Genomic DNA, 11,112 nt, shown 5'->3' with positions numbered 1-11,112 from the left:
CTGATACTATTAAATTAAAAATAACAATAATTTTAATTTCTATCTATAAAAGGAGTCATTTCTTTTTAAAATAATGTCATCAGTGAGACAGTTTCATAGAATTAGATTTAGTAGGGATCAAACTTTAATGTAGATCACATTTTATCTTCTACCAAAGACTTGAAGGGAAAAAGTCACAGTGGGTCTTCAAAAATTAGTGTGGAGCTTGAGTGATGAGCTCTGTTACTCCTTCCAGAAATGTTTCAGAGTCTAGTCGTATAATGTGTATATCAGAGTTTCTTCCAACTGCTGCCAAAAATATGTATATCCTACAAGTCATTTACATCATTTTAATCTATCTATCAATCTATCTATTAAATTATTTTTTATCAGCTGGACTGGCTGCCTGTTTAAATTACTGTTGAGCAAAGAACATGGAGTTCCCAGTCATGATGTCAATTTTCTCTTCCCTGTGTACAATGGTAGACCAAAAATGCATTGCACCAAGATGGCAGTCATCCAGACTTGATTTCCAAGACTACTGTGACAACCTGGGAGTACTCAGTTAGACAGCCTTCTTTGTACAATGCACACAAGGTGATGATGGCTCTTTGATTTGTAGCAGCATCTGTCATTGCAGAATCTGTGCTATTCATAAGTTTGTCATTTCATAGTTTCATCTGAACCTTTGATTTACTTTCTCCATTACTGCTACTGATGGCCAGATGCCCAGCACTCTGATTTTTAAACGTGTTTCTCAATTTTACCTAACATTGTTGTTCTTTGCTCAGTAGTATCTGTGTCTCCTCAATTATTGTGTGGATTGCAAATGTGAAAATCACCCGTGTCAACCATTACATAGAATCAGGATCTTTGGAACTAACTTGTATCTGGGGTTAACTCATTTATTCAAAAACTCTTATGAAATGCCAACTGTATTTTAGGCACTGGGAATACATAGATGAATTATCTCTGTGTCAAAGCCTTCTAGTCAAAGGTGGTCAGAAATATATCTGTTGTCAAATGAAGTTTCATTTATTGCCTTATTGAAATGAGGGAGACCACACACTATGGAGAATCATGAAGCTTCATAATAGAAGGGTGTTAAGAAGGATTTATTATAGGATTTGTGCTTGTGTCAGGTGATTTTTGAGGAATGTTCAAGGAAGGAGGGTTTGCTCTGGGTTGGGTGCTGTCAGGGAGTGGGGTGGTTAATTTGATATTTTAATGAATCTCACCTAGAAGGCAGGAAAATTAATCTGAGGCTAAGCCTATAATTGACAAAGAAGCAGTTGTTATTCTTGTTAGCTGGGAAAAGATGTTGTTTGGTATTTTTGTTGTTTGCCCTGTAATCTTGTTTTGTCTTTGTTCCGAGAAGATCATAGAATGGTCTTTTTTGTCTTAGTTTATAACAGTTACAGAGCTACCTTGTCTGACATCAGTGCCCTTGCATTTAATTTCAAGAAAAGAATGCCATGGTTCATCTGTAAATGCCAGGCCATCAACTAGTAACACCAAGAGCTAGGGTTAGGTGAGTTCTTAAATGTCAGTTTGTTTGATTCATTATCTAGTGAGAAAGATAGGCCCTTAATCTGATCATTAGAATAATAATAATAATAATAATAACAGTAACAACAGCAGCAATAATGATAGTAACAACTAATAAGTATTAAGGTTTTATGTTCCAGGCACTGGTCTGAGCACTTTATATGTATTATTTCATTTAATTCTCATGACAGCCCTATGATGTAGATACTGCTATTACATTATTCCTGGTAATGGATGTGGGAACTGCAGTTTGGAGAAGTTAAGTGATTTTCCCCAAATTGCATAGCTTTATGTAGTGTTGACATCTATAGGCAATCTGATTCAAGGGCTCATGTTCTTACACACTATTTTAAATATATACTGCAGTGAAGTGTTTTGTGGTGTGGTGGATATTGTTGGTGTTCATCTCAGATTCCCTTTACTGGTCTGGTACGCTCTCCCCCAGTTGCCATGAGTATGGCTGTGAGCTGCCTCTTTCTTGCCTTCTCACTAGGGAGATAATACTCCTTAGGACATCCTCTGGGGTATTGATTGTGATTGATGGGTAAGTGAGGGGGAAGGCTGGTGGTTGGGAGTGGCTGGGTGGGGGAGATGGTCTCTTAGGGTGGGATCTACCCTGTGATGCAGTTAATGCTCTATTATTGTGAGTTATTATATATTATTATTATAGAGTTCCCCAGGACATTGGGCTGAAGCTAGAATCCAGCTGAGACCCAAGGCCAAATTCTTGCCTGGCTTTTTCCCCTGCCCTGTCATATTTCTTCATCACTCCCCTCTGTCAGAGAACACTCTTGTGATAAACCCTACTTATACAGTAGTCCCCAGCTCGGACTCTTTGTAGGTGACGGATGGATGGTAACATGCATTAGTGATGTGGAAAGATATCAACATGGCAGCAGAGAGGAGAGATACCTGCGCTTTCCTGGCAGGAATAGGTTGAGGGATGGTATCGGCCAGAGCAGTCTTCCTAGATGAAGCAACTCCTAAATGAATTCTAAAAGCATGAATTGGATTAGGCAGGTGAAGGTATCTTTGAAGTCAGCCACTTTATTTGTTAAATCTGTGCTAAAGAATAAAGAGTAGAATGTAAAATTTTGCTTTGTGATTAAGTTAATATCCTTGCAGGAATTTTAGTTTTAAAATTCTTACACTTAATGTGGTAACATTTATTAAGGGAACAGGAAGGGACATTTACATTCACTTAACTACTTAAATGTGAAATTTATGGTATTAGGGTGTTTTCCCATATAGTGCCTCCATTAATATTGCAACCCAACACAAGAAATGAAATTCAGAGATGAAGGAAATTCTTCAAGTTTTATATTTTAAATTCATGCAGTTTGCCTTTTAAAGTATACTTTATTGGGCACGTGGGTAGCTCAGTTGGTTCAGCGTCTGCCTTTGGCTCAGGTCATCTTCCCAGGGTCCTGGGATCTAGCCCTGAGTCAGGCTCCCTGCTCAGCGGGGAGTCTGCTTCCCCCTCTGCCCCTCCCCCTGCTTGTGCTCTCTCTCTCTCTCACACATGAATAAATAAAATCTTAAAAAAAATATATATACTTAATTTAGGCATAATTTACATGCAATAAAATGTGCATATTTAAAGTATAAATTTTGATCAGTTTTGACAAATTTCTGTGTCCATTTAAATATGCTACCATTGAGATGTAGAACATTTGTATCACCTGAAAAAGTTTGGTTGTGCCTTTCCTGGTCAGGTCGCTCCAATATTCAGCCCCAGCCAAACATTGTTCTGATCTGTATCATTGTAGATTAGCTTTTTCTAGTAGATTTCTGTTTTGTTATGCCCTAAAATACATTCACATTTTAAAAATATTGCCATTAAGTAAAATTAGCCACATTTTATGGAAATTTCTTGGATTTATTCTACAGTTTTGTTTAGACATACCACAAAGTATCCCAGAAAAACTTACATACCAATTCAAGAAATATTTTCTGATATTTTGAGGGACTTGGCAGAAATTTACCCAAAACAGAATTGCGACGCCTCCTCCTCCTTCTTCTTCTTCTTCTTTCTTCTTCTTCTTCTTCTTCTTCTTCTTCTTCTTCTTCTTCTTCTTCTTCTTCTTTTCTTCTTCTTTCTTCTTTCTTCTTCTTCTTCTTCCCCTTGCCCTTGCCCTTCCCCTTGCCCTTCCCCTTCCCCTCTTCTTCTTCCTATATTGCAACTTCTAGTGATAGTTTTTTTCTTTTAAAATCTACTGTAAGACCCTCATGGAGCTCACAAAAGGGATGTGTGTGTGCGTGCGTGCATGTGTGTGTGTATGACTGACTGTAGGGGCTTCTCTAGGTGCATAGAGAATGAACAAGGGAAATGGAACTTTTTTTTTGGCCATTATGCCAAGACATACCTGATTCTGAAACAATGTCCCATAATTGATATTCTCACATATTGATAATTGGTTTTACCTTTATGTAAGCAAAACATAAATGAGAATGCCAAAGTCAAAAATTTCATTTTTTTTCATTCTAATCATTTAAAAAAATATATTTGTAAGACTATGAAGAGGATGAAATTAATACTTCTAAATATGAAAAGTTTTTGATAGATCTTGGTTATCTTCACTGAGAACAAATGGAGCTAATATGAAGCAATATATGGAAGCTGAGTTGTACTAATCTGAATGTTGTAAGAGGCAGTGAATTGTAGATTCTTTTGACTAACTTGGTGATACATGGAGTTATGAATAAACTACTGTGTTTTGTTTTTTGACAAAAAAACAATGGTTCAAGACAAATGTACTTTTTACCACTTACATTTTAATTGTAGCTTTCAGATGTTTTACTGTATGATGTTTAAAAATTTTTTGTATAAATTTAAAACATAAAATACCTCAAAAGTAGGAGTCACAACTTTAGGGCATACTGTGACATAAATTTTGCCTTGTGTTATCAATCAAGGCCTCCTAGCCGACAGTCATAAAATAAGTGCTAAAGAAAATACGGTAAATTAAATTTTAACTATTCATATTCTACATCTTTGTATTTTACTAAGTCAATGGGATGTTAGCTTGATGTCAAATAATAAATAAATAAATAAATAAATAAATAAATAAATAAACAAATAATTTTAAGCACCAAGGGAAAAAAGAGCAATAGATTCCTAGTTGATAAATCATAAAATATAAAGAATTAGAACTTACTTATAATTCTACCACATGGAAGCAACTGTTAATATTTTGACAAACATAATTTAACATATTTTAAAATAGTCATATAATACAATCATAATATTTTGTACCTTGTGTTTCACATACCATCTTTGTAGCTTTCATTTTTTTCTTACTGAATTAGTTATGACTTTCAGTACAATAATGAATAAGAATTGTAAGAGAGGGCATGCTTACCTTTTTCTCAATTTTCAGGGGAGAGTATCCAGTTCTCATTATCACATATAAAGTTTTTTTGTAGATGTTTATTATGAAGTTGAAGTTTCCTTCTATTCCTAGATGGCTAAGAATGTTTATCATAAATGGGTATTGGATTTTGTGAAATGCTTTTTCTGCATCTATTGAGATGATCATGTAGTTTTTGTCTTCTATTCTCTTTATGTGTTTTATAACATTAATTGGTTTTGGAAACTAACTTTGCAATTCTGGGATAAAACTTAGTCTTTTTGTACATTGTAGACATCAATTTACTAATATTTTATGGAGGATTTTTGCATTGTATTCATAGGAGATATTGGTCTGTAGTTTTACTTTCTTGTGCTATCTTTATTTTGTTTTATGTTATTTTTTTGGATATTAAGGTAATTGTGGCCTTAAAGAATGATTAAGAAGTTCTCTCCTTGTATATTCTGGAAGAGACTGTCAAAAGTTAGTATCATTCTTTTTTTTCCGCAATGGGTTTGCCACCAGAACACAGGTGTTGTGAAAACCACCACTCAACCTAAACCAAAATGGGAAAGGAAAAGACTCACATCAACATAGTCGTCATTGGACACGTAGATTCAGGCAAGTCCACCACTACTGGTCATCTCATCTACAAATGTGGTGGGATCGACAAAAGAACTATCGAGAAGGAGGCTGCTGAGATGGGAAAGGGCTCCTTCAAGTATGCCTGGGTCTTGAATAAACTGAAAGCTGAACATGAACGTAGTATCACCATTGATATCTCCCTGTGGAAATTCGAGACCAGCAAGTATTATGTGACCAATGCCCCAGGACACAGAGACTTTATCAAAAACATGATTACAGGTACATCTCAGGCTGACTGTGCTGTCCTGATTGTTGCTGCTGGTGTCGGTGAATTTGAAGCTGGTATCTCCAAGAATGGGCAGACCTGTGAACATGCTCTTCTGGCTTACACACTGGGTGTAAAACTAATTGTGGGTGTTAACAAGATGGATTCCACTGAGCCACCCTACAGCCAGAAGAGATACGAGGAAATCATTAAGGAAGTCAGCACCTACATTAAGAAAATTGGCTACAACCCCGACACAGTAGCATTTGTGTCAATTTCGGGTTGGAATGGTGACAACATGCTGGAGCCAAGTGCTAACATGCCTTGGTTCAAGGGATAGAAAGTCACCTGTAAAGATGGGAATGCCAGTGGAACCACACTGCTTGAAGCTCTGGATTGCATTCTGCCACCAACTCGTCCAACTGACAAGCTCTTGCGTCTGCCTCTCCAGGATGTCTACAAAATTGGTGGTATTGGTACTGTCCCTGTGGGCCGAGTAGAGACTGGTGTTCTTAAACCTGGCATGGTGGTCACCTTTGCTCCAGTCAATGTTACAAGTGAAGTAAAGTCTGTTGAAATGCACCATGAAGCTTTGAGTAAGGCTCTTCCTGGGGACAATGTGGGCTTCAATGTCAAGAACGTATCTGTCAAAGATGTTCGTTGTGGCAATGTGGCTGGTGACAGCAAAAATGACCCACCAATGGAAGCAGCTGGCTTCATGGCTCAGGTGATTATCCTGAACCATCCAGGCCAAATCAGTGCTGGATATGCACCTGTGCTGGATTGTCACACAGCTCACATTGCTTGCAAGTTTGCTGAGCTGAAGGAGAAGATAGATCATCGTTCTGGAAAAAAGCTGGAAGATGGTCCCAAGTTCTTGAAATCTGGTGATGCTGCCATTGTTGTTATGGTTCCTGGCAAGCCTGTGTGTGTTGAGAGCTTCTCTGACTATCCTCCTCTGGGCCATTTTGCTGTTCATGACATGAGACAGACGGTTCCTGTGGGTGTCATCAAAGCAGTGGACAAGAAAGCAGCTGGAGCTGACAAGGTCACCAAGTCTGCCCAGAAAGCTCAGAAGGCTAAATGAATATTATTCCCAATACTTGCCACCCCAGTCTTAATCAGTGGTGGAAGAACAGTCTCAGAACTGTTTGTGTCAATTGGCCATTTAAGTTTTTTTTTTTTATTATGTTAAGTTAATCACCATACATTACATCATTAGTTTTTGTTGTAGTGTTCCATGATTCACTGTTTGTGCATAACACCCAGTGCTCCATGCAGAACATGCCCTCTGCCATTTAAGTTTAATAGTAAAAGACTGGTTAATGATAACAATGCATCATAAAACCTTCAGAAGGAAAGGAGAATGTTTTGTGGACCATTTGCTTTTTTGTGTGTTTTAAGTTATTAGTTTTTAAAATAAGTACTTTTTAATGGAAACAACTTGACCAAAAATCTGTCACAGAATTTTGAGACCCATTAAAACAAAAGTTTAATGAGAAAAAAAAAAGTATCATTGCTTTCTTAAATGCTTGATAGAGTTCACCAGTGAAACTATCTGGGCCTTGTGCTTTCTTTTTTGGGAAGTTGTAAATTATTAGTTTAATTTATTTAATAGATATAAAATAGTTTACTTATTTCTTCTTGTGTAAGTTTTGATAAGTTTATGTCTTTTAAGGACTTGGTCCATTTCATCTAATCATCAAATTTGTAGGCATTAGAGTGCTCAAACTGTTCCTTTACTATCTATTTAATTTCCATGGAATCAATAAGGATGAACCCTCTTTCATTTGTGATATCTATTCATTTATCAATTTTATTGATCTTTTCAAATGTGCCTTTTGATTTTATTGGTTTTTTGCTTTTATTGATTGCGAATTCATTGTTTTCTGTTCTTATTTATCATTCTCTCCTTGGCTTAGGCTTAAATTCCTCCTCTTTCTAATTTTTAAAACTGGAATCCTAGGTTATCAATTTTATACCTTTCATATTTTCTAATATATGAGCTTTATTTACATTTAGTTAGGGAACATTTAAAAATTTTTGAGACTTCTTTGACTTGTGGGTTATTTAGAGCTGTGTTATTTAATTTCCAAATATTTGAAGATTTTTCCAGTTATCTTTCTGTTCTCTCTTTTCTCCCATTCTGGTATTCTTATTACAATTGACCCTTGAACAACACAGATTTGAACTGCTCAGGTTCACTCACATTTTTTTCTTTTTTAAGATTTTATTTATTTATTTGAGAGAGAGAGAGAGCATGAGAGGGGGAGGGTCAGAGGGAGAAGCAGACTCCCGCTGAGCAGGGAGCCCGATGTGGGACTTGAACCTGGGACTCCAGGATCATGACCTGAGCCGAAGGCAGTCGCTCAACAACTGAGCCACCCAGGCGCCCCATCACTCACATTTTTTTCAGTAAATACAGTGCAGAACTGTAAATGTATTTGGGATGTAGCAAAAGCTGTTCTAAATAGGAAGTTTATAGGAATACAGGCCTACCTCAAGAAGCAAGAAAAGTCTCAAACAACCTAATGTTAGATCTAATGGAGCTAGAAAAAGAAAACAAACAGAACCCCAAACCAGTAGGAAAAAGGATATAATAAAGATTAGAGCAGAAATAAATGAAATGGAAACTAAAACAATAGAACAGATCAATGAAACCAGGGGCTAGTTCTTTGAAAAGATCAACAAAATTGATGAGCCTTTAGCCAGACTCATTAAAAAAAAAAAAAGAAAGAAAGAAAAAGAAGAAAGAGAGATGTCTCAAACAAAATCAGAATGAAAGAGGAGGAAATAATGACTGATACCACAGAAATACAAACAATGATAAGAGAATATAATGCAATATTATGTGCCAGCAGACTGGACAACCTAGAAGAAATGGGTAAATTCCTAGAAACATATAACCTCCAGAATACTGAATCAAGAAGAAATAGAAAATTTGAACAGACCAGTTACCAGTAATGAAGTTGAATCAGTAATAAAAAACTCTCAACAAAAAAAAGTCCAGGACCAGATGGCTTCACTGGTGAATTCTACCAAACATTTAAAGAAGAGTTAACACCTGTTCTTCTCAAAGTATTCCAAAAAATAGAAGAGGAAGGAAAGCTTTTATATTCATTCTATGAGGCCAGCATTATCCTGATACTGAAACCAGATAAAAACACTCCAAAAAAAGAGAACTATAGGCCGGTATCCCTCATGAACATACATGCAAAAATCCTCAACAAAATATTAGCAAACCAAGTCCAACAATACATTAAAAAGTCATTCACTATGATCAAGTGGGATTTATTCTTGGGATGCAGGAGTGGTTCAGTATTCACTAATCAATCAACATGATACCTTACACCAACAAAAGAAAGGTAAGAACCATATGATCATTTCAATAGGTATAGAAAAGCATTTGACAAAGTACAACATCCGTTTGTGATAAAAACCCTCAACAAAGTAGTTTTAGAAGGAACATACCTCAACATATTATAAGCCATATATGAAAAATCCATAGCTAACATCATACTCACTGGTGAAAAACTGAGAGCTTTTCCCCTAAGATCAGGAACAAGACAACGATGTCCAATCTCACCACTTTTATTCAACATAGTACTGGAAGTCTGAGACGCAAAAGTAGACAAGAAAAAGAAATAAAATGTTTCCAGATATGTAAGGAAAAGGTAAAGCTTTCATTGTTTGCAGATGATGTTATACTATATGTACAAAACCCTAAAGACTCCATCAAAAAACTACTAGACTGATAAATGAATTCAGTGAAGTTGCAGGATACAAAATCAATATGCAGAAATACATTGCATTTATATACACTAAATATTGAAGTAGCAGAAAGAGAAATTAAGAAAATGATCCCATTTATAATTGTACCAAAAACAAAAAAATATCTAGGAATAAACTTAATCATAGAGGTAAAAGACCTGTACTCTGAAAACTATAAAACTCTATAGAAGAAATTCAAGACAATGCAAAGAAATGGAAAGACATTCCATGCTTATGGGTTGGAAGAACAAATATTGTTAAAATGTCCATACTACCCAAAGCAATCTACAGATTTAATGCAATCCCTGTCAAAATACCAGCAGCATTTTTCACAGAACTAGAGCAGACAATCCTAAAATTTAATTGTATGGGATCACAGAAGACCTCAAATAGCCAAAGCAATCTTGAAAAACAAAAAAACCTGGAGGTATTACAATTCAAGATTTCAAGTTTTATTACGTAACAGTAGTAATGAAAGCAGTATGGAATGGGCATAAAAATAGACATATAGGTCAATTGAATAGAACAGAAAACTCACAAATAAACCCACAATTATATGGTCAATTAATCTTTGATAAAGGAGGGATGAATATACAATGGGGAAAAGACAATCTTTTCAACAAATGTTGTGAAAACTGGACAGCCACCTGTAAAAGAATGAAACTTCCTTACACCATACACAAAAATAAACTCAAAATGGGTTGAAGACCTAAAGGTGAGACCTGAAACCATAAACATCCTTGAAGAGAGCATAGGCAGTAATCTCTCTGACATCAGCCATAGCAGCATTTTTCCAGATAATGTCTCCCAAGGCAAGGGAAATAAAAGCAAAAATAAACTTTTTGGGCTACATCAAAATAAAAAGTTTCTGCACAGTAAAGGAAGCAGGGAACAAAAATAAAAGGCAACCTACTGAATGGGAGAAGATATTTGCAAATGACATATCTGATAAAGGGTTAGTATCCAAAATATATGAAGAACTTATATAACTCAACACCAAAAAACCAAATACTCCAATTAAAAAAGGGCAGGAGACATGAGCAGACATTTCTCCAAAGAAGACATCCAGATAGCCAACAGACAAATGAAAAGATGCTCAACATCTTTTCACTCATCACCAGGGAAATGCAAACCAAAACCACAATGAGATATCACTTCACACCTCTCAGAATGGCTAAAATCAAAAACACAAGAACTGCCAAGTGATGGTGAGGATGTGGAGAAAAAGGAACGCTCGTGCACTGTTGGTGGGAATGCAAGCTGGTGCAACCACTGTGGAAAACAGTATGGAGGGTCCTCAAAAAATTAATAAGAGAACTATCATATGATCCAGTGATTCCACTACTGGGTATTTATCCCAAGGGTATGAAAACACTAATTTGAAAAGATATATGCACCCCTGTGTTTATTGCAGCATTATTTACAATATAGCCAAATTATGGAAGCAACCCAAGTGTGTCCATCATAGATAAATGGATAAAGATGAGTGGATAAAGGAGATAAAGGAGAGGATAAAGGTACATATACATACACATGTAAATACATATATGAAATCTTTCCATTTACAACATGGATGGATCTAGATAGCATAATGCTAAGTGAAATAAGTCAGAG

The 11,112-nt window shown here is 36.0% G+C and overlaps 1 pseudogene; it reads left to right on the top strand.

Annotated features, from left to right (window-relative positions):
• Positions 1–5,405: 5,405 nt before the first annotated feature.
• Positions 5,406–6,987, top strand: LOC118546502 (elongation factor 1-alpha 1 pseudogene; annotated as a pseudogene).
• The last annotated feature ends 4,125 nt before the right edge of the window (positions 6,988–11,112 follow it).

This window comes from Halichoerus grypus, chromosome 2 (assembly GCF_964656455.1).
Source record: "Halichoerus grypus chromosome 2, mHalGry1.hap1.1, whole genome shotgun sequence".
Classification (NCBI taxonomy): Eukaryota; Metazoa; Chordata; class Mammalia; order Carnivora; family Phocidae; genus Halichoerus; species Halichoerus grypus.
This window is presented reverse-complemented; position numbering and strand designations above follow the sequence as displayed.